At 45.8% G+C, this 24,284-nt stretch overlaps 1 long non-coding RNA gene across 1 annotated transcript; it reads left to right on the top strand.

The window, feature by feature from the left end:
• Positions 1 to 2,004: 2,004 nt before the first annotated feature.
• Positions 2,005 to 3,484, top strand: LOC139014427 (uncharacterized). The gene is made up of 3 exons (XR_011472227.1): positions 2,005 to 2,421; positions 2,956 to 3,185; positions 3,271 to 3,484. It is a non-coding gene; the product is annotated as an uncharacterized lncRNA (long non-coding RNA).
• Positions 3,485 to 24,284: the final 20,800 nt, after the last annotated feature.

Here is a 24,284-nt window from a genome sequence, read left to right as displayed (position 1 = left end):
TTGAAATTTTGTTACAGAGTTGCAATTACACTTCATATACAATTTCAAATCCCACTTTTCCCAAACTATACAAGATCATATTTTCATGTTACTACAAAATCCTCTTCGACATTATTTTAATTTTTGCCTATTGTGGTAGAGACCCCTGCTTCTCCCCAACTCCCTCATCTTTCCCTTTTCTTTAGTAACAGAAATCCCATGCCCATTTGGTTAAGCATGTGCCCACCCTGAAAAAAAAAACACCAAAAACTACATTTCCCACACTCCCTTGCAGTTAGGTGTGTTCATGTGACTAAATTCTGGCCAATGGAATATAAGTAACTTCTAAGTAGTGTCCTCAGGGAGAGGATACCTGCTCTTCTTTCCATCTTCCTTGCTGGCTGGGATGCAGATGTAATGGCCAGAACCTAAGAGGCTATTTGGGGCTATGGTGGCGCAACAAGAGAAAAGGAACCTGAATCCCTGATTAGTTTATGAAGTCATCCCCTAGCCTGGAGTGCCGCTTCCAAGTTTCTTTTGCATAAGAGAAAAGCCAACTTCTATTTTATTTCAGCCCCTGTTACTTTGATTTCACAGTCACTCCAAGATGAACATAATCCTGAGCATTGCACTGATACTTTGCCAGGGGAATCGTCACTCACACTCTTTGGGGATTATCACTTAATTAACGAAACCATTCCTTGGTCAGTGGGCATTTAGGTCGCTTCTGACTCCTCACTATAAATAACTCTGTTGTGAACATCTTTGTGCGTTTTCATTATTTCTGATTATTTCCTCAATACAGAATTCCAGAAAAGGGATTTGGAGGTCAAAGAACATGAGTATCCTTAATACCTGTTAATGCGTGTGTCCTAACTGCTTTCCAAAGTGACATGCATGCCCCCCTTCCCCAAAGCAGGGGAAGTGGGGCTCCATGGTGGAGCCAGGGTAACAATTCTAACATTTGAAACCTTTGCCTCCAGTCACCAAGGAGGAATCATGGATAGTCATTTTCTAATAGTTCTTGAATAAAAGAGAATGATAAGAAATAATTGGCCATGAAGCTGAAGAACCTAGAACAGGGGTGGGCAAACTTTTTGACTCGAGGGTTCTTAAACTGGACCGGAGGGCTGGAACAAAAGCATGGATGGAGTGTTTGTGTGAACTAATATAAATTCAAAGTAAACATCATTACATAAAAGGGTACGATCTTTTTTTTTTTTTTAGTTTTATTCATTTCAAACTGGCCGGATCTGGCCCGCGGGCCGTAGTTTGCCCATGGCTGACCTAGAATGATCTACTGTCAGTCAGGGGGGTCCGAGTTGCAAGCAGTAGAAGCCACCACTTGGCTAGTTTCCAAGGTTATGGGGTGGTTCTTAGCATGAGACCCAGATTTATGGACGAGCTGCCCCCGCGAGCCTGCTCTCTCCCAGAGGGCCCCTCCCACTGCACTGTCCAGGGCCGGGCCCAGGCTCCTCCCCAGCTCTTGTCCAGTGCTTCTTGTCTGATTGCACATCTCTGGCAACATGTCTGGCCAATGAAGCCCAAGTCCCACGCCTGCACCAACCTGCAAGGGAGGCTGGGAAAGCGAGTTTTCTGGCATCTTCCTTTGGAAGGTATAGCTACTAAGGTAGGAGCTTCCCTGAAGGAGGTATGCAAGGTATGGAGCAGCCAGAAAGTAGGGCAAAGCTTAGCGCCCAAGTAAAGACGCTGGGCTTGTGGGAGAAATCCAAAAAGGTTTCTGGCCTCACTTTTTTATTTCTCTTCCACTTATGGTGAAAGAATAGCAAGGAGAAGTAGAGACGACTAGGCTATCATCCTCGTGTGTGTCTCCCTTGCAGTTTACCCAACTAGGCAAATGCTGAGTTAGAGAGCTGGGAACCCATGTCCCTCAGGCCCTAAGCCCTGTTCTCTCCGGGCCGCCTGCAGCCAGCAAGGCATCAGATGCCGTTATCTGATGTAGATGTGTTTCCTGGACCACTGACCACATCCTTCAGATGGGCCCTGGCACACAGTAGGTGCTCAATGTGCTGGCCGGGCCAATAGATAAATGAAGGAAGGAACCTGAGAGCCCTGGAACTAACATGGATGGATTCAACCAATAGTTTCTGAGCAGCTGCAATACCCCAGGCCCTGGGTTAGGTGCTGAGGATACTGTGAGAAGAAAACAAACCAAGTTTGTGCCCTCATAGTGGGCGAGATGGACAATAAATAAGAAAACCCCACTATAGTAACATAACACAACATAATAGGATACGAAACCAGGTGCTGAGAAATGTTTTATGAAGAAATGTAAAACTGGATATGTGACTTCGAGATGCTAATGCAGAAAAATGGTTGAGCAAGTCCTCTCTGAGGAGGTGACACTTGAGCAGAGGACTGAAGAATGCATGAGAGAAGTATATTCCAGGCACAGGAGACAACCAGTGCAAAGGCCCTGAGGTAGGAATGAGCTTGGTGTGAGCTATTTGTGACAAGGCAGCCAGGGAGGCAAGGGTTACACCAAGTTTCCCAACTTCAGCAAATATACAGAACCCTTAACAGGCGGAAGCGGGGGTAGGGGTGGGGGTGGGATGAGTTCTTCACTCTCAAGCTGCTCTGGAAAAACATGATGTCAGGGACGGGCAGTAAATCTTGACTTGTCCCAGAAAACAATGGGCCCACGAAACCAGTGAAGTGTCGAGCTGAAAGTAAATGGCCAAAGGGCTGGGGCACGGGCAGATCATGTGGAATTTGTTAACAGATCTGGTTTGAAAAAGAATTTCCCAGTCAGGGGCAGAAGCTTCTGGCCAGCATCAAAAAGACGTTTATTGTGGTGCCTCCGTGCAGACATGGAAAATGAGGATTTGCTGCCTAGCTAGAAATGTGGAGAGAGGTTGCCGATACGTTGAGTGAAAACAAAAAATAGGTCACGGGACAGTGTGATATATTGTGCGATCCCTTTTGGCAATTCACTCATTCATTCATTCCTTGCAGGCCTACTGTGTGCTGACACATCTGGGAGTAGGGACACTCGCGGGACCGCCCCAGCCTCCTGGAACTCCGAGCACAACGGGGCAGACAGAAGATGATCAGAGATCAGTGCACAAACATCACCACAGATTGTGATCAGCACTGAGAAGGAAAGATACCTGTGCTTCAAGAATGTGCACCTACACGAAGCGATAGAAAAAGACTGCGAGGATATACTCCAAAATGTTAAAGGGGTACTAACATTGCAGGTGATTCTGCCTGTTTCCTTTTCTTTTGCTTGTCTGTCCGTTCTAATTTTTCTTTCTTTCTTTTTTTTAGAATGTCATGCTTTATAATTGAGTGAATTAAAAACACAAACAAACCCACAGTGAATAGAGGGGTTGGAAATCATGTGTCCAAAGATGATTTAACGCCAGGAAAGAAAGGAAGGACACGCAAGAAACTGCTCACTGTGTTGGCTTCCGGGCAGGGGAGCCAGAGGCTGGGGAGGGAAAGAGCTTTGCTTCTCACTGGACACCCTTCGAACCTTTCCAACGTGTGTGTATTCAAAAAACAATAAAAATAAAACAAGCAAAGGTATTTTTTAAATGAAACTTCAAGTTGGGTTTTATTTCTATGAAAAATGAAAAAGCAGGCAATGGTAGGATCGCAATCTAAATAAATACATTAACTGAGTCGAATTTCCACGAAAATCTTAGGATGCTTCTCTCTGGGTGACCTTGTGTTCTTCTTTGTATTTTTCTGTATCTCCTATATTTAAAGTTAGAAGAACAGCCCTAGCTGGTTTGGCTCAGTGGATAGAGTGTCGGCCTGTAAACCAAAGGGTCCTGGGTTCCATTCTGGTCAAGGCACGCAACTTGGATGCAGGCTCCTCCCCAGCCGGGGGCCCTGGTCAGGGTTCATGCAGGAGGCAACCAGTCGATGTGTTTCTCTCACATCGATGTTTTTCTCTGTCTTTCCCTGTCTCTTGCACTCTCTCTAAAAATCAATGGAAAAATATCCTCGAGTGAGAATTAACAACAACAACATACATACATACATACATACATACATAAATTAGAAGAATAAAAAAGATGAGAAAAAGGCTACTGTGCTTTACAGACATTGTTTTGCTTAATCCTCTAAGACAGATATGTTTATTATCCCCTTTGACAGATGAGGAAACTGAGGCTCAGCAGGTGAAGCCACTGGCCCGAGGTCACACAGCTGCGTTTGACCCAGGTTTGTCTAGCCCAGCCGTGGGCAAACTACGGCCCTCGGGCCGGATCCGGCCAGTTTGAAATGAATAAAACTAAAAAAAGAAAAAAAGACCGTACCCTTTTATGTAATGATGTTTACTTTGAATTTATATTAGTTCACACAAACACTCCATCCATGCTTTTGTTCCGGCCCTCTGGGCCAGTTTAAGAACCCACTGTGGCCCTCGAGTCAAAAAGTTTGCCCACCCCTGGTTCTAGCCCCACAGTCTGTCTTTAAACCAGGATGCTCAGGTGCCCTTCAAAATGACTTTCAAGAAAATTGCATTGCTTTGAAAATGGTGGTGGTGGTGGAGGGGGGGCGGGGGGTTGGAGGGGGGGAAGAAAAGCAAACAGACCAAACAAGAAATATTACATTTTTTTAACCACTTCTTCAAGCCCTCATGGGGCCTGAGACCAACTGGGCTTGGGGAGGGTTTCTTGGCAGGGACACTATTTGCATTTTGGGTGAGGTGCTCTTTTATTGTTCTTGCCCCCTCCCCATGGCACGTTCTTGCCCTCTCCACACCAGCTGTGGCCCCCGGTCATGCGTCGCCCGGACTCGCGCACCTCTCTGAGCCTTCCCCGTGAGGGCTGCTGCACGGGCCCCTGCGAGGACGCTGAGCTCTGCTGTGGGCTGGCCACCCCCGCTAGGGTCCCTCCCTGTGGACCTGAGAGGCAGGTGCCTCGATGGTCTCGTTTTATGGAGAGATGAGGCTCAGAGAGGCTGGCTGACTTGCCCACGGTCACACAGCCAGAACTTGGCTCCACGTCTTGTCCCCTCTCTGTACTGTCCCCCCTCTGGGACCAAGTAGGAGCTGTCTTGTGGGATCAGGGTGGTGGGAGGGAGAGGTGAGTGACCTGCAGCCCTAGGCTCACAGGCCAGGCAGCCACCAAGCGCCCACCACGCTCCAGCCAGCTGAGGCCAGGCCTGGGGGATTGAAGCCTGAGTGTGAGCTGCGAGGCTGGGCAGGCGGCCACCACAATGGGGACCGGGAAGGCGTGCCCTCCCTCCGCCTGCCCGGCAGCTGCCCGTGGCGTCCTGCCAGGCCCTGCCTGACGTCAGGGTCTGACCAGGGACATAATGTGCTGGCGTCAGGACAGGGCTGGCTGCAGGGAGACAGGGCCGCGAGGCGGGGCGGTCAGAGGGAGACGGGCAAGGGGGGGAGAAGAGGAGAGAAAAACAGAGAGAGAGAGAGAGAGAGAGAGAGAGAGAGAGAGAGAGAGAGAAAGAGGAGGGAGGCATGAAAGAGAAATAAAGACACAGACAAGGAAACAGAAAACTAGGAAGAGGGAATGAAACAGTGAAAAAGAGAAATTGAGGCAGAAATTGAGAGACACAGAGATAGAGAAAACAAATAAAAAGTTGCTCAGAGAAAACCAGGAAGAGAGAAAAAGCCAGAGAGGAGAGAGAGAGGAGGAACAACAAAGGGAGAGGCGGCAAGACCATGGGTGGGGCAGGGGATTAGGTGCAAGCTTGGGAGACCCCAGGCCTGGGCCGGGATGTGGCTCTGCCCTCACGGTCTGGTGACTCAGGCTCAGGTCCTCTGATTCCTGCCCTGGGCAATGGCAGCCTCACTCACGTGGGGAGAGGACAGAGCACCCCCTTCATGATGGGGTTGGTGGGAGTCGATCTATATGCTGAGCTTTCGCAGAGCCTTCACATAGTAAGTGCTCAGTGAACTGGAAGTGAGCACAAGAGGGTGTTGGGTAGGGAAGGAAAGAAATGGTGCAAGTGGGCAGTGACTGTGCAAAACAGCCCTCATTCCACTCTCTTTCATGCAGCCGCTGAGTGCCCCCTCCCGCCCCTGCAGGACTCAGCATGAGGTCACCAGCACAGACCTTGGCCTGGCCTTGCCTGTCTCGGGGCCCAACCCCCCGTTTATGGGCTTAAGAAGGCCGTGATCCCAGGGCCATCGCGTCACCAAAGCCAAACAAGGCCAGGCCCTGGTCACTGCGGGCCTTCCAACCTCATCATCCCTTATCCAGCTTAATTATTAAATGACCCCGCGGGGCTGAGGGGCTGAGCCGGCTGCCCTCCAGGTGTGGACAGTTGTGCCAGCATGTCCCCCATTAATGCTGGGACACACATTCTGGAGACGCCAGGTAGCATTTGCAAAGCATCTTTTCTTTTGCTCCCACTTTTTTCCAGGAGTCTTCATCATCCTCAACTTCCAAGTTCCCACTTATTGAGCACTGAGTGTGTACAGGGCATGGTCTCAATCCTCCTGACACCCCCAAGAGAATGAGCATTATTATTATTCCATTTTACAGGTGAAGAAACTGAGGCTCAGATAGCAGCTCCCACTTTCTGAGTAGCTGCCTAATGCCAAGCTTGAGCCAGAAGCTTTGCTGAGAGAGAGAGAGAGAGAGAGAGAGAGAGAGAGAACCACTCCCCCAGTGGCCCACTCCTTGCCCCTGTTCTTCACCATAAGACCCCATGGTGACTTCTGATGGTTTCAGTTTTTAGGAGACACTAACTCTATTCCAGGCCCTTCTAAGTCCTTGTTTGCCTGGTATAAATGATGCCTCAACACCTTTTAATCATTGGCCGAGAAAATAGATCAGGCAAAAAAGTCACTAGGAAGATCAGAATGCCTTTAAAGAATTTGTATTTTGTTCAAAGCAGTATTGAGGGACATTTGAAATTGGCCATACATGGATTCATTAAGTACCTACTATGTGCCAGGCCCTGTCCTTGATGCAGGAGATACATCAAAGACCTGCTGGAATGTTAGGAATGACAGCCTTTGAACTGTGGACAATACACAAGAAAACAAATAGACCAGTGATGGCAAACCTTTTGAGCTCAGCGTGTCAGCATTTTGAAAAACCCTAACTTAACTCTGGTGCCGTGTCACATATAGAAATGTTTTTATATTTGCAACCACAGTAAAACAAAGACTCATATTTTTGATATTTATTTTTATATATTTAAATGCCATTTAACAAAGAAAAATCAACCAAAAAAATGAGTTCGCGTGTCACCTCTGACATGAGTGTCATAGGTTCGCCATCATTGAAATAGACGATCGAGATAATTTCAGAGTGTGACCGTAGGGAGAGGAAAGGGCCATTACAGAGAGGGTGGTGTCCAAGAGGGCCTTTCTGAGGAGGGGAGACCTGAAGGAACCAGCCCTGGGAAGAGGCAGGGTGAAAGATTCAATGCAGAGGGAACAGTGTGTGCAAAGGCCCTGAGGCAGGAGCTTCCATGCAGTGTTGAGGTACAGCAAGAAGGTCTGTGGCTGGAGTCAAGTGAGGGAGGAGGAGAGGAGAAGGAAAGGAGATTGGAGAAGTAATGACTCACCAATGTGCATGGCCGCGTGGCCACTGCAAGGGTTTTGCATGTACTCTGAGGAAAGTGGGAGTCATGGGAGGATTTTGAGCACAAGAGGCACAGGATCTGACTTAGGTCCAAACAGGGTCTCTTTGGATGTTATGGTCAGTTGAATAATGCCCCCCAAAGATGTCCACATCTTCCTCCCCCAAACCTATCAGTGATACTTTAGATGGCAGAAGGAACTCTGCAGCTGTGACTCTAGTTAAGGATCTTGAGGTGGGGAAATTATCTTGGGTTCTCTGAGCAGGCTCAATGTAATCACATGAGTCCTTCTAAGATGCTGGCAGAGGGAGGGTTGATTACAAAAAAAGGGAAGGCAGAGACAAGAAAGAGACTGACAGAAACAGACCAGAGGGATGGAGGAAGGGGCCACAAGCCAAGAAATGCAGGTGAGCCCTGGAAGCTGTAAAGGGCAACACCTTGACTTTAACTAAGTGAGACTGACTTCTGAGAATCAGACTTCTGACTTCCAGAACTATCCTATATAATAAAAGGCTAATATGCCAATTTACTGAACCACAGAACGACTGGTTGCTATGATGCCCACTGACCACCAGGGGGCAGATGCTCGATGCAGGAGCTGCCCCTGGGTGGTCAGTGCACTTGCATAGGGGGAGCTCCGCTCAGCCAGAAGCCGGGCAGTGCAGCGGTGGGGGTGGGAGCCTCTCCCACCTCCACGGCAGCACTAAGGATGTCTGACTGCTGGGGAGCTGGCCGAAGCCATCAGTCCAACATCCCCCGAGGGCTCCCAGAATGCGAGAGGGTGCAGGCTGGGCTGAGGGACCTCCCCCACCACCAAGTGCACGAATTTCGTGCACCAGGCCTGAAGTAAGAAAATAAATGTATGCCCGGCCCGTGTGGGTCAGTGGTTGAGCATCACCTATGAACTAGGAGGTTCTGGTTTGATTCCTGGTCAGAGCACATGTCCAGGTTGCAGGCTCTATCCCCAATAGGGGACATGTAGGAGGCTAATTGTTGATTCTCTCAAATCATTGATGTTTCAATCTCTCTCTCCCTCTCCCTTCTTCTCTGAAAGCAATAAAAATATATTTTAAAAAAGAAATTAATTTGTTATTTTAAGCCACTGAGTTTGTCATAATTTGTTACAGCAGCCAGAGGAAACTAATGCAGATGCTGAAAGAAAGACAGACGGTAGAAGAGTGAGGCAGGAACAGGGAACTAGAGGGAGCTACTGTAATAGTCCAGGTAGGAACTGGGGGTGCATGGAGAGAAATGATGGATTCAAGAGAGCGTTCGGAGCCAGAACAGGCAGCCTTGCTGCTGGGCTGGACACTAGGGGGAGGGGGAGAAGATAGCCAGGGTGTCTGGCTCACTCAGGCATCCCTAGGCTGATGCCCAGGACATAGAGCTGGCCACCACGCGTTCCTGCTCTGAGAAAGAATTCAGCTGGAGGAGGCCCGGAAATAGTTACAGGGTAATGGGAGAGCAACCAGGCTTAGCTGCCCCAGAACCTCACTTCTCACACCATCCAAGTCTCTCTCCTGATGTCACCTCCTCAGGAAGGCCTCCCTGACCGCCCTGTCTCAGAGAGCTCCTCCCATTTCCCGTCCTTCCTCGGCTTTGGTTGGCTTTGTGGGTCTCATTCTTATCCTACATGCTACATGTGTGTCTGTTTCTTTGCTGTCTGGCTCCCCCACTCCATCAGCCCCATGAGAAGAAGGACTTTGTTCAATGTCTTCACTTCCAAACCTGCAGCATCTAGGAGCATGCAGTCTGGCATGAGAGGGGCTTAGCACATGTGTGTGGGATGAATGAATGAATGCCCATTTTCCAACGAGGACACTAAGGAAAGTAACAGCCAGGGAATTGACTCACTTAGGGTCATGCAGTTGCTGAGTGTGGGGCCAGGATTTGAACCCAAACTGATTCCAACATTTGCACTAAGTAGCCCATTTCCTCTTAGCACCAATGACGCTGCCTGTGCTCCAGAAATTTCCACTTTGTGGGGTGTAGCACTCTGTGCTTTCTGAGCTGTCAGACACTCTAAGCACAGCACCCAGTCACCTGCAGAACACCTGACCTGCCGGCGGGTCTTACTAGACAGGGAAATGGAGGCTGAGGTCTTCCCTGAGGTGCACCGCCTGCCAGTGGCAGACCTGGGACTCAGCCCCCTCCAGACTCCTCAGTTGGGGTCTTCTCTCATATGTATAGCATGCTCTGGGCCCTGAGACATAAGAAGGACTTCTCGGCTTTAAAGGCAGAATTGCTGTAGATCACACAGCCTATGGTCCTGCCTGAACTGGAGGAGTCAGCAAACACCTTAAGCCAGGAGCTTGGGAGAAATTAAGGTTGGGGGTTAGGATGGGTGCTACAGGGTCAAACTCCAGCTCTGTCTCTCTTCTGCTGTGTGACCTCAGGCAAGTGGCCTTCCCTCTCTGGTCCAGGGCTCTTTTGGTCACTCCAACAAAAATTCTGGACAGAATAGATAAAGGCCTATAGAGCACATTTTTTTTATTTACTAGAGGCCAGGTGCACAAATTTGTGCACAAGTGGGGTTCTTCGGCCTGGTCAGCGATCTGCGCCCAGTCCTCATCAGGGCTGATCGGGAGGGACTGCAGGAGATTGGCCTGCGGAAGGAGGGGGGGGGGGGCTGGGGGAGGGTGACCACGGGAGGTTGGCCAGCTGCAGGAGGTTGGCTGTGGGAGCACACTGACCACCAGTGGGCAGCTCCTTCATTGAGCGTCTGCCCCCGGTGGTCAGTGCGCATTCAGTCGTAACAGTCTCTTAGGCTTTTATATATATATATATATTTATTTCCTCACCTGAGGATATTTTTTCATTGATTTTTAGAAAGGGAAAGATGGAGAGAAATATTGATTTGAGGGAAAGATAGGTATTGATTGGTTGCTTCCTGCACACACCCCGACCAGGGCCCAGGCCTGGGAGGAGCCTACAACTGAGGTACGTGCCTTTGACCAGAATTGAACCCAGAACTCTTCGGTCCACAGTCCGACGCTCTATCCACTAAGTCAAACTGGCTAGGGCTCTAGCACATTTTAAAATAAAAGACCCAGTGTATATTCTAGTTGATATTTTATAGTAGCTTGTACTGCTTAGGGCATATAAATGTAGTCATAATAAAATATAGTGAATTTAATTTTAAGAAATCAGCAATAAACAAAAGAGGAGTTTATTTTCTCTTGTGAATGAAGTCCAGATGTAAGCAGTTCTGGGCTGGTTTGGAGACTCCAGAAAGCTCCCAGTGTCCCAGCTCCTTCCCATTCCCGCCTTGCCATTCCTAGACTGTGGCCCTCCTCCTCATGATCCAAGACAGAGGTCACAGCACAGACTCCACCTCTGCCTACCAGGTAGCAGAAAAAAACAATAAAAGAGGATGAGTAAAGGGCAGGCAACAGCTGAATCTTCAGAAACTGCCACACACACTCCCAATTATAACTCATTGGCCAGAACTCGGTTACATGTCCGCATCTAGCTGCAAGGGAAGCTGGTAAAAGCTGTTTTTATTCTGCACAGCCATGAACTCAGCTGAAAGTCAATCAAACATTTGTAAATAAACTAGATCCATTCAGATAACAACATATGCTGTGAAGGAATAATACAGGGTAACCTGAGGGAGAATGGCTGAGACATAAATGATGGGAAGGCCTGGAGCAAGCATTTTAGGCAAGGAGAACAGAAAGTGCACCCCACGAGGCAGGAACAAGCCTGGTGTGGTGAAGAAACAGAAAGGAGGCCCCTGTGGCTAGAGCTGGAATGCACAGCCTGGGGGAGGCGAGGTCAGAGAAGTCAGCCTGGCTAGATCCTGGGGGACACTATGAGGCCCAGAGTGGAGTTGGGGATTTTTTCCTAAGTATAATGGGGAGATACTAGAGGACTGAACTGAGGAATGGCTTGACCTGCTCTGATATCCCTTTGAGAGGACACTGAGCTCTCTGGGTTTGCAAAATTTAGCTGGAGCCCTTCAGAGAGCTTCATTCATTTGTTCATTCATTCAATGAATGGGTTCTGGTAACAGATATGACCCTCAGGAGAGGGGCAGACAGACTGAGCAAACACACACATATCAACACAGCTCACAGGCGGTTGGAGCTCTTTGAGAAGACAAGGGCCACAAAAGGGCCTGAGTTCATCTGGCGGACAGACCTTTCCATGGAAGTGATATTTAAGCTGAAATTTGAACCATAAGGAAGCATTGCCTTGATGAGGCCTAGAGAAGAGGGAGAGAACATTCAGGTAGAGGGAACAGCTTGTGCAAAGGCCTGGAGGCAGGCAGAGAACTTCATGTTTGAGAAACCTCCAGACTCTGGCCTGGTAAGAGGGAGGACGGTGAGGAGGAAGTGAGCAGAGGTCAGATCTCAGAAAACCGGAAGGAGGGACTCAGGGTTTCCATGCTCTGGGCAGGATGACTTAGTAAAAGCCTTGACCCCAAATCCCTGGGATGGGCCTGTGGCCGGATCCAAGACAAGCAGGGACCTAGCTCTACTGGGAGGGTGTTTACAGGCTCACTGATGACACGGCTGCTGCCTTCCTGTGGCTTGCTAGTCACTGGGCTCTGTGTGCAGCTATGTTCCTCTCTTGCTCCTAGCCAAGAGCGCCCTCTGACTCAGCATCCTGCCCCAGTGACCCCCTCCCATCACCACTAAGGCCACTACCCCCACCCCATCCCTCCTCTCCAAGGCTGAACAGAATTGCATGACCTTGGTGCTCAGAAGAGCATCTAAATCTCCAATCAGACCTTCCCATTTCACAGAGGGAGAAACCGAGGTCCCATGAGGAAGAGACCCTTCCCGGAAGTTTCACTCCAAGGTTGGAATAGAGTCAAGGCCTGGTGCCAATTCTCCTAATCCTGCCCTAAAATTTCCCTCTGTTTAATTTAAAAATAAGACAAAGAAGGAGAAGAAGGCAGGGAGGGAAAGAAGGAAGAACTTGAGAAAGTCTAATTCAAATTGAACTTCTAAGTGTGAGCCCTTCCCAGGTGAGGGAAAGGAATTAGCATGTGCTCTCTTCACATCCGCTAAATGGTTTGGAAAACAGAGAAGCAATCTAACCCACCTATAGTTGCACAGCAGTTACCTGGATGAGCAGAGATTTGAACCTGGGACTGGCTGCAATTGCTAGCCCCAAGCACTCTGCAGTTGCCAAGGATGCCCCCAGCCCAGCCTCCCCTCTGTTTCCCTTCTTGTAGCTATTGCAGCCTCCTCTTTCGAAGGTAAACAATTGAGGGTTTTTCCTGGCTGCCCACAAGCCTGAAGATATGTTTTCTTTGGCGTGCATGGCATTTTAATAAAATTTGAACCAATGTTCACAAATCAAAAGATTTTATATAAAAACCCAGATTTCTACCTCCCTTAAAACACTGGAAGATTTGACTGTGCTGAGTCCATATTCTGCCTGAACAGCAATCAAGGGGACGCTCCAGTTCCCTACATTCCCCATCTCTCCCTACTGCCTCCCACTCCTAAACAAAACAGGGCTCTGCTTTTAAGAACGAGAGAGTCTGGCTTTCAGGTAGACAACGAATGTCTTCATAGTGTAAACTGCAGCTTCTTCCAGAAATCTGTGACGCGGCAGTAAGGGGATTAAAACAAGGGCCCGTAATAGGCAATGAGAAGGTGGAGTGACTCAGCCCAGGTTTCAGAAGCTGGAAGACAGCGTTTCTTCCTGCTCCTCCTCTGAGGTCCTAGTCCTGGCTCTGCCTGGAGTCCGCTGTGTGGCCTTGGGAAAGTCCCTCCCCCTCTCTGGGCCTGTTCCCTTGCAGTTCAGGGGGATCTTGGCATGGATGGAAGTAGGGACCATAGGCCTTTGCTCTGCTTGAGCAATGATCCAGAAAACCTTAGGGTGACTTTGGATGACCTAAAAGTAATGGGGTTCAGGGGTCAAAGGAGACTCATGAGTCCTGGAGGTGCAGGAAAACTTCCAGCATCTTCCACTAAAGGAGACTCGATAAATTGCAATGGGTGATACTAAAAGGGTGTGTGGCAAGAAGGACCACTTTACACTCCTATGGGGTGGTAAATGTTATATACATTTTCTTACTTTACTTCCTTATTTTCTGTGTGTCCACGGAGGAGTACTTAACCACCCTGTACCTTAGTTTCCCCATCTATAAAACAGGATGTGGTTGAGATTCTGAATTGTCAATTAGTATCCTGCCCTATTCCATAGTAAAGGACCCATAACTGGGTATGAGGCTCTATGGATAAAGACTACATTTCCCAGCTTTCCTTGCAGTTAGGTATGGCCATGTGACCACATGTTGACCAATAGGATGTGATCAAGCAATATGGACAACTTCCAGGTTGTACCTTAAGGGAAGGACTAAGCCTTTTCCCTTTTCCTTTTCCCACTGGCTGGAATGTGGATGTGAGGTCAAGGCTTCTTGCACCATGAGACCAGGCAACACCCTAAGCGGGGGAGAACAACAGTAGCAGCTGGGGCGTGACAATATGGAGCTGCCATACCAGCCCCAACCTGATAAGTTTGCTGTGAAGACTCAATGCATGTAAATCACTGAACACAGGGCTTGGAACTAAGTAAGCTCTTATGTAAGTACTTGTGGGTCCAATGCAGTGGTTCTCGATCAGGGTGATTTTGCAGCCTACGGGACATTAAGTAATGTCTAGAGACATTTTTTATTGTCATGGCTGGCAAAGGGGACCTGCTCCTGGCACATAGAGGGCAGAGGCCAGGGATGCTATCAAACACCCTACAATACCCAGGACAGCCTCACAGCACAGAGAATTAAATAACCAGCCCCAAATATCAGCAGTGCCACGGTTAAGGAACCTGCTCCAAAGGAGTGATGCCCACCACTGACCTAGTGCCCAGCAGGGGTGGAAGGCCTCATGGGCTCCCGCTAATGGGCAGGATTCTTTGATTTCCTCAACTAAAAGGCGTCCCTCTGCCCCACTGTGTCTTATATCACGCACCCTCTCTGGCTGCACAGGCCCATTCATGGGGCGAGGGATTTGCACCAGGGGAAACTATAACCTCATCACGTTTCTGCAGCGAAGTGCCTACCGTCTCCCACATCTCCTGAGGTGGCCAGGGGCATGTTCAAACAGCTCTGTGTTCCTCCCCACCCACCCTGTGGCCGGCCAGACCAGTTTCCGGGTGGTGGGCGGAGGGCATGGTGCCATCCGAATGTGGTCCAGTTTTCCCAGGCGGGGGAAGGAGAGCAGGGCTTTGCTCCTGGAATGCAGGGCCCGCACCACCAGAGCTGCCTGCCCGAATAAGAGATGGCTGAACGCTGATAAAGGCTTGTAGACTGTTGAGGAAACTGCTTCCTAGAGAAAAATCCAAATTTCTGTTCCCCAAATTCCTAGGATGTGGTGAACCCTAGCCTCCTGGGATGGCAGGGCAGGCTTCCAGAACTTTCCATCCTGGCCACACAAAAACCAGCAGACTGGAGCAAAAGCCACCCCCCTGAGCAATTCCGGGGATTCGCTGAAAATTCAAGAGGAAGTGGCGCCCACGATAACGTGTTCAGAGGCAGTTCTCTCTACCGGTAAGCAGTCATTCATTTACTTAAGTATAGACTGCGCCCTTCTGTTCGCCAACCCAATGGCTCCCAGTTGGCAGTGCCTGCATCTCTTTGCTGAGGGCTCTCTCTGGCCATCAAAGCCCACTGAGCCCATGCAAGGCAAGCCGGAGGTGGCCCCGAGTTCATCCCCTGGCAGCAGCCCTTGCCCAGTGGCTGGTGGGAGGTGGTGGATGAAAACCCAGTTCCTTGCCTCTTGGGGGCATGTTCAACACGAGCCCCAGAATTTCCCAGTGGGATGAGCCCGTAACCTACTCATAATGTACCCTGGATGGCTGCCTTCCCTTCCCTGTCTCAGGTCCTCACTCCCTTACTTCCCGGGACCAACTCCCAAACAAATGACTTAAATCCCTGTTTGGCTTTTGAGGGCACCCAACCTGAGGCCTACACATTCTGTAAGTCAGACACACACATATTTGGAGACCAGAAGGGACATGGCTGCCCTCCTGGGAACTCACAATCAGGTGGAAAGCCAGACACCACTCTAAATCATAGTCATGCAAAAGCAGGCTTAGAAGTGTGAAGAAACACAGGAGCTTGTTAAAACCCTACAATGGCTGTCCTTTGCTCCCAGGTCAAAATGCGGAGTCCTCATTGTGGCCTCAAGGCCCTGCGTGACCTACCACCACCTTACCTGTCTTGAGCTCATCTTCCCACTGTGCTCCAGACACAGAGGCCTCCTGGCTGTTTCTAAATTGTGCTGGGTATGTTCCTGCCTCAGGGCCTTTGCACGTTCCGGTCCTTCTCTTTGGTGTGCTTTTCCCAGACCTTTCCACAGCCAGCTCCTTCTTGACCTAAATCTGGATTCAAATATCACCTACTCAGGGAGGCCCCCCCACTGCCTCCCACCAGTCACTCTCTTGCACTTAAACCTGGTTGTTTACTTTATATCAATCTAAATTTATTTTGTCTGTTTACTTATTTATTGAATGATCCTTAAATGTGAGCTCCATGAGGGCAGGGATGTGTCCCAGGGCCTGAAACAAAGGCTAGAGCCGAGTTGGATAAGTGGTTGAATGTTTAAGTGATGGAAAGAAACAATAAATGAATGAATGATGTAAGGATGTGTGACAGGGCACCAGATCTCATCTGGAAAATCAGGGAAGGCTTCCCTGAGGCGGTGACATTGGAGCTGAGATGTGAATGGGAATGGGGTATTAACTGGGCCAAAAGGGCTGGAAGGGCTATGCAGGCAGAGGAAGGAACATATGCAAATGCTCAGAGGTAGATCCCAGAGGTCACACCAGAACTCTGCAGGGGAACAAACCAATTATAAAAGATTTTTAATTTTATTTAATTTTTATTGAGGCATAATTGACACATAACATTATATTAGTTTCAAGGGTACAACACAATGATTTGTACATATTGTGACATGGTCAGCACAAGTCTTATTAACATCCCTCCTCATACATAGTGACAAACATTTTTTCCTTGTCTGAGAACTTTTAAGATCTATTCTTTAGCAACTTTCTAATATGTAATGCAGTGTTATTAACTATAAACACTACACTGTAGGTTATATCCCCATAACTTACATATTTTATAACTGAAAATTTGTACTTTTTGATCCCCTTCACCGATTTTGCCCATCCCCAACCCTCAACTCTGGGGACCACCAATCTGTTCTCTGTATCTATGAGCTCCATTTTTTTTTGTTTGTTTTTTTAGATTCCACATGTAAGTGAGATTATATGGTATTTGTCTTTCTCTGTCTGACTTATTTCACTTAGCATCATGCCCTTAAGCTCTATCCAAATTATCACAAATAGCAAGACTTCATTTTTTAATTTTAATTTTAAAATATTTTTATTGATTTCAGAGAAGGGAGAGGGAGAGAGACAGAAACATCAATACTGAGAGATCATTGATTGGCTGTCTCCTGCACAACCCCCACTGGAAATCGAACCCACAACCCGGGCACCCAGGCATGTGCCCTGATTGGGAATTGAACTGTGACCTCGTGGTTCATAGGTCGATCCTCAACCACTGAGCCATACTGTCTGGGCAAGATTTATTTCTTTAAAGGTTGAGTAATACTCCATTGTGTGTGTGTGTGTGTATCTCATCTCCTTGATCCATTCTTCCCTAGGTGGGCACTTAGGTTGTTTTCATGTCTTGGCTATTGTAAACAATGCTGCAGTGAACACACAGGTGAATAATCCATCTTTTCAAATTAATTTTGGATTTCTTCAGATCAGTACCCAGAAGTGGAATTGCTGGGTCATCTGATAGTTCTACTTTTCCTATTTTGAGAAACCTCCGTCCTGTTTTTCATAGTGGCTGCACCAATATACAGTACAGGGAGGGGTCCCTTTGCTCCACATCCTCACCAGTGTTTGTTGTTTGCTGACTTTTTGATAATAGCCATTCTAACAGGTGTGAGGCGATATCTCATTGTGGTTTTAATTTGCATTTCTCTGTAGATTAGGGATGTTGAGCATCTTTTCATGTGCTTGTTGGTCATGTGTGTGTCTTTTTTGGAAGAATATTCAGATCCTCTGTCCATCTCTTTATCGCATGTTTGATTTTTTTGCTATTGAGTTATATGAGTTCTTTTTTTAATTAAATCTTTACTGTTGAAAGTATTACTTATATCCCTCCCCCCGCCCCGCACTGACCCCTTCTAGCCCACCCCCACCCTCCACCCCAGGCCTCCACCACCCTATTGTCTGTGTCCATGGGTTATGCATATATGCATACAAGTTCTTTGGTTGATCCCTTCCCACCCACCCACCCTCCTCCACCTTCCCTCTGAGATTCTGCAGTCTATTCTATGCTTCTATGTCTCTGGATCGATTTTGTTCATCAGTTTATTTTGTTCACTAGATTCCACATATGAGTGAGATCATGTAATACTTATCTTTCTCTGACTGACTTATTTTGCTTAGCATAATACTCTCCAGGTCCCTCCATGCTGTCTCAAAGAGTAAGAGATCCTTCTTTTTCACTGCTGCATAGTATTCCATGGTATAAATGTACCATGGCTTTTTTATCCACTCATCTACTGATGGGCACTTGGACTGTTTGCAGATCTTAGCTATTGTAAATTGTGCTGCTATGAACATAGGGGTGCATACATCCTTTCTGATTGGTGTTTCAGGTTTCTTAGGATATAGTCCTAGCAGTGGAATCACTGGGTCAAATGGCAGTTTGATTTTTAATTTTTGAGGAAACTCCATACTGTTTTCCACAGTGGCTGCACCAGTCTGCATTCCCACCAGCAGTGCACTAGGGTTCCCTTTTCTCCACATCCTCGCCAGCACTTGTTTGTTGATTTGTTGATGGTAGCCATTCTGGCAGGTGTGAGGTGATACCTCATTGTCGTTTTTATTTGCAATCCCTGATGATCAGTAACTTTAGCAATCTTTTTTTATATCTCTTGGCCATCTGTATGTCCGCTATGGAGAAGTGGACATACAGGTCCTTAGCACATTTTTAATTGGATTGTTTGTCTTAATTTTGTTAAGTTGTATGAGTTCCTTATATATTTTGGATATTAATCCTTTATCAGATGTATCATTGCCAATATCTTCTCCCATACATTGGGCTCTCTTTTCATTTTGCTGATGGGTTCTTTTGCTGTGCAGAAGCTTTTTATTTTGATGTAGTCACATTTATTTTCTCCTTTGTCCTAGGAGATGTATCCTTAAATATATTGCTACCAGAGATATCTGAGATTTTGCTGCCTATGGTTTCTTCTAGGATTTTTAGGGTTTCACTACTTATATTTAAGACTTTTATCTTGTGTGTGGTGTAATTTGGTGGTCTAGTTTCATTCTTTTGCATGTACCTGTCCAATTTTCCCAGCACCATTTATTGAAGAGACTGTCTTAACTCCATTGTATGCTCTTGCCTCCTTTATCAAATATTAATTGAATATAATAGCTTGGGTCAATTTCTGGGGTCCCTGTGCTGTCCCATTAATTTATATGCCTGTTCTTGTGCCAGTACCAGGCTGTTTTGATGATGGTGGCTTTGTAGTATAACTTGAGATCTGGTGTTGTGATTCCTCCAACTTTGTCCTTCTTTCTCAAGATTGCTGCAGCTATTCGGGGTCTATTTTGGTTCCACATAAATTTTTGGAGTATGTGTTCTAGATCTGTGAAATATGCTGTTGGTATTTTAATATGGATTGCATTGAATCTGTAGATTTCTTTGGGTAGTATAGACATTTTAATGATATTAGTTCTACCAACCCATGAACACGGTATATTCTTCCACTTTATCTCTTTTTTCAACATCCTGTAGTTTTCTGAGGACATGTCTTTTACTTCCTTGGTTAAGTTTATTCCTAAGTATCTTAATTTTTTTGTTGCAATGGTAAATGGGATTGCTTTTTTAGTTTCTCTTTCTGAGATTTCATTATTGGTGTATATAGATTCCATCAATTTTTGTATGTTAATTTTGTATCCTGCTACATTGCCAAATTCACTTATTAAATCTAGTAGTTTTTTTGGTGGAGTCTTTAGGACAGCGGTTCTCAACCTGTGGGTCATGACCCCTTTGGCGGTCGAACAACCCTTTCACAGGGGTCACCTAAAACAGTGGTTGGCAAACTCATTAGTCAACAGAGCCAAATATCAACAGTACAAGGATTGAAATTTCTTTTGAGAGCCAAATTTTTTAAACTTAAACTATATAGGTAGGTACACTGTTATTAACTTAATTAGGGTACTCCTAAGGCTTAGGAAGAGCCACACTCAAGGGGCCAAAGAGCCGCATGTGGCTCGCAAGCCACAGTTTGCCAACCACTGGCTAAGACCATCCTGCATATCAGATATTTACATTACAATTCATAACAGCAGCAACATTACAGTTATGAAGTAGCAACGAAAATAATTTTATGGTTGGTCACAACATGAGAAACTGTCTTTAAAGGGCCAGAAGGTTGAGAACCACTGCTTTAGGGTTTTCTATATACAATATCATGTCATCTGCAAATAATGACAGTTTTACTTCCTCCTCTCCAATTTGGATGCCTTTTATTCCTGTGCGATCGCTGTGGCTAGTACTTTGCTGAATAAGAGTGGTGAAATCAGACATCCCTGTCTTGCTCCTGTTCTTAGGGGAAATGGTTTTTGTTTTTGCCCATTGAGTATCATGTTTACTGCTGGTTTGTCATATATGGCCTTTGTTATGTTGAGATATGGTCCTTCTATTCCCTCTTTGCTGAGAGTTTTTTTTTTTAATATATTTTATTGATTTTTCACAGAGAGGAAGGGAGAGAGATAGAGAGAGTTAGAAACATCGATGAGAGAGAAACATCGGTCAGCTGCCTCTTGCACATCCCCCACCGGGGATGTGCCCGCAACCCAGGTACATGCCCTTGACCGGAATCGAACCCGGGACCTCTCAGTCCGCAGGCCGACGCTCTATCCACTGAGCCAAACCGGTTTCGGTTTTGCTGAGGGTTTTTATCAAAAATGGGTGTTGAATTTTTTTTGAATTATTTTTCTTTGTCTATTTTTTTTAAAAATATATTTTATTGAATTTTTACAGAGAAGAAGGGAGAGGGATAGAGAGTTAGAAACATCGATGAGAGAGATCGATCAGCTGCCTCCTGCACAGCCCCCAGTAGGGAAGTGCCCGCAACCCAGGTACATGCCCTTGACCGGAATCGAACCTGGGACCCTTGAGTCCGCAAGCCGATGCTCTATCCACTGAGCCAAACCGGTTCGGCTCTTTGTCTATTGATATGAGCATGTGATTTTTGTCTTTCAATTTGTTTATGTGATGTGTCACATTTATTGATTTGTGAATATTTTACCAGCCTTCCATCCCTGGCATAAATCCCACTTGGTCATGGTGTATGATCTTTTCAGTATATGACTGGATCCGATTTGCTAATACTTTGTTGAGGATTTTAGCATCTATGTTCATCAGGGATATTGGCCTGTAATTATCATTCTTTGTAGTGTCTTTATCTGGTTTTGGAATTAAGATAATGCTGGAATTAGAAAGAGCTTGGAAGTGTTCCTTCCTGCTGAATTTTTTTGACTAGTTTGAGGAAGATAGGTATTAGTTCTTCTTTGAATGTTTGGTAAAACTCCTGTGTGAAGCCATCCAGACCAGGGCTTTTGTTTGGTGGGAGTTTTTTTTTAATTACTGCTTCTATTTCATCATTTGTCATTGGCCTATTCAGGTTTTCTGCTTCTTCCTGATTCAGTTTTGGAAGATTGTATTCTTCTAGGAATTTGTCCATTTCATCCACACTGCCCAGCTTGTTGACATATAGTTGTTCATAGTTTTTTCTTACAATCCTTTCTATTTCTGTGGTGTCCGTTGTTACTTCTCCACTTTCATTTCTGATTTTATTTATTTGGGTCCTCTCTCTTTGTTTCTTGATGATTCTAATTAACAGATCATCAATCTTGTTTATTTTTTCAAAGAATTGGCTCTTGGTTTCATTGATTTTTTGTATTGTTTTGTGTTTTTTTTTAGTCTCTATGTCATTTATTTCTGCTCTAATCTTTATTATTTCATTCCTTGTACTTACTCTGGGCTTTTCTTGTTGTTGGTATTTTCTAAATCTTTCAGTTGTAACGTTAAATAGTTTGTTATTAATTTTTCTTGTTTTTTGAGGTAGGCCCATAGTGCTATGAAATTCCCTCTCAGGACTGCTTTTGCTATGTCCCAGAGATTTGGGGTTGTTATGTGTTCATTTTCATTTGTTTCCAGGAAGTCTTTTATTTCTTTCTTGATCTCATTGGTAACCTGTTTATTGTTTAATAACATGCTATTTAGCCTCCATGTGTGTTTGAATGTCTTTGAGTGTTTTTACTGTAGTTGATTTCTAATTTATTCTATTACGATCCGATAAGATGCTTGATATGATTTCAATCTTCTTGAACTTGTAGAGACTTGTTTTGTGTCCTAATATGTGGTCTATCTTTGTGAATGACGCATGTGCACTTGAGAAGAATGTATATTCTGCATCTTTGGGGTGAAATGTTCTATAAAAGTAAATTAAATCCATCTGATTCAATATGTCCTTTAGAGTCGCTGTTTCCTTGTTAATTTTTTGTCTGGAATATCTATCCAGTGAAGTCAATGGGGTGTTAAAGCCCCCTAACATGACTGTATTGTTGCCAACCTCTGTTAAAGTCCTCTAGAAGTTTTTTATATATTTAGGTGCTCCTATATTGGGTGCATATATATTTACCAGGATTATATCCTCTTGTTGGATCAATGCTTTTAATATTACATATTGACCTTTGTTGTCTCTTGTGATGGCCTTCATTTTGAAATCTATTTTGTCAGATATGAGTATCGCTACCCCAGCTTTTTTGTTTGTTTGTTTCCATTTGCTTGGAAAATTTTTTCCATCCCTTCACTCTCAGCCTGTGTGAGTATTTTGTTCTGAGGCGGGTCTCTTGTAGATAGCATATAATTGGTTCATGTTTTTGTATCCATTCAGCTACCCCATGTCTTTTGATTGGGGCATTTAATCCATTTATATTTAAGGTTATAATTGATAGGTACTTATTTATTGCCATTTTAATTCTTTATGCCTATGTTTCTCTCTCCCTCTATTTCTTCTTCTCATTACAGCAGTCCCTTTAGCATTTCTTGCAGTGCTGATATTGTGGTGATGAACTTCTTTAGCCCTTTTTGTCTGGGAAGCTCTTTATTTCACCATCTATTTTGAATGATAGCCTTGCTGGATATAGTAATCTTGGTTTCAGATTCTTGCTTTTCATTACCCAGAATACTTCATGCCATTCCCTTCTGGCCTATAGAGTTTCTGATGAGAAATCAGCTGACAGAGTTATGGGAACTCCTTTGTTGGTAACAAATTGCTTTTCTCTTGCTGTCTTTAAGATTCTCTCTTTCTCTTTACTTTTTGGCATTTTAATTATGATGTGTCTGGACATAGGCTTGTTAAGGTTCTTCTTGCTTGGGACTCTCTGTGCCTCCTGGACTTGTCTGACTTTTTCCTTCATCAGGTTAGGGAAGTTTTCTGCCATTATTTCTTTAAACATGTTCCCTATCCCTTTCTCACTTTCTTCTCCCTCTGGCATTCTTATTATGTGAATATTGTTACATTTCATGTTGTCCCACAGCTCCCTTAAGCTGTCCTCATGTTTTTTAATTGTTTTTTCTTTTTGGTTCTTCGAATAAGTGATTTTTTTCTACCCTGTCTTCTAATTCACTGATTTGATCCTCAGCTTCCCCTAATCTGCTGTGTATTCCTTCCAAGGTGTTCTTTATTAGTGCTAGGTTATTCTTTATTTCCAAATGGTCTTTTTTCGTAGTTACTATATCTTTTCTCATGCTGTTGAGCATCTTTGTCATCATTATTCTGAACTCTATATCAGATAAATTTCTTATCTCCATTTAATTTATCTCTCCTTCTGGAGAATTCTCTTGTTATTTTATTTGGGGATTGTTTTCTTTGTCTCCCCAGTTTGGCTGCCTGTTTGGGTTTGTATAGGTCAGGGGTCCTCAAACTTTTTAAACAGGGGGCCAGTTCACTGTCCCTCAGACCATTGGAGGGCTGGACTATAGTTTTAAAAAAAACTATGAACAAATTCCTATGCACACTGCACATATCTTATTTTGAAGTAAAAAAAACAAAACGGGAACAAATACAATATTTGTATTTGCATGTGGCCCACGGGCCATAGTTTGAGGACCCCTGGTATAGGTATATCTGCTACAACTCCCAATCTCTAGTGCAGGACAATGTCAGACGCTGTTCTGTCTGACCCTGAGTACCCTGTTTGGCGCTATCAGCAATCCATTGCTTGTGGCTCCCTCTGCTGGGACTGAGTGCCTTTGGAAAGGACCAAGATGTGCTCCAGGGTCTGCTTTTCCTAGCCCCGGGGGCAGAAGGAGATCAGGCAAAGACTCAAAGCCTCCAGAGATCCATCTCTGCCTTCAGTCCAATTGACACTCAGTTTTGATTAGCCTCAGGCTATTGACCACAGGGTGGGACAAAAGGTCTTCCAACAGGGTGGGACAACTGCCTTCCCCCCAGGCAAAAACCACCTGGATAGCAAAGTTCCATAGTGTGAGGGAATGACTCAGCACAGGAAACCAGGGTAGCTGCCCTGCAAGCTCCAACCCCAGAGCCCCCAACCCTGGACTCTCCTCACACAGTTCCAGTCCACTCTGCCCTCCCTCTGGCTGGAACCCAAGGTGAGTGGCTGCACATGAAATTTTGTGTGTTGGCCCTCTGAGAGGGTGCCTGCATTTCCAGGATCTGGCTGGCAGACAGCAAACCTGCTGC

The sequence above is a fragment of the Myotis yumanensis genome, unplaced genomic scaffold, assembly GCF_028538775.1.
Source record: "Myotis yumanensis isolate MYYU_CA2020_CCGP unplaced genomic scaffold, mMyoYum1.0.hap1 SCAF_7, whole genome shotgun sequence".
Taxonomy (NCBI): Eukaryota; Metazoa; Chordata; class Mammalia; order Chiroptera; family Vespertilionidae; genus Myotis; species Myotis yumanensis.
This window is presented reverse-complemented; position numbering and strand designations above follow the sequence as displayed.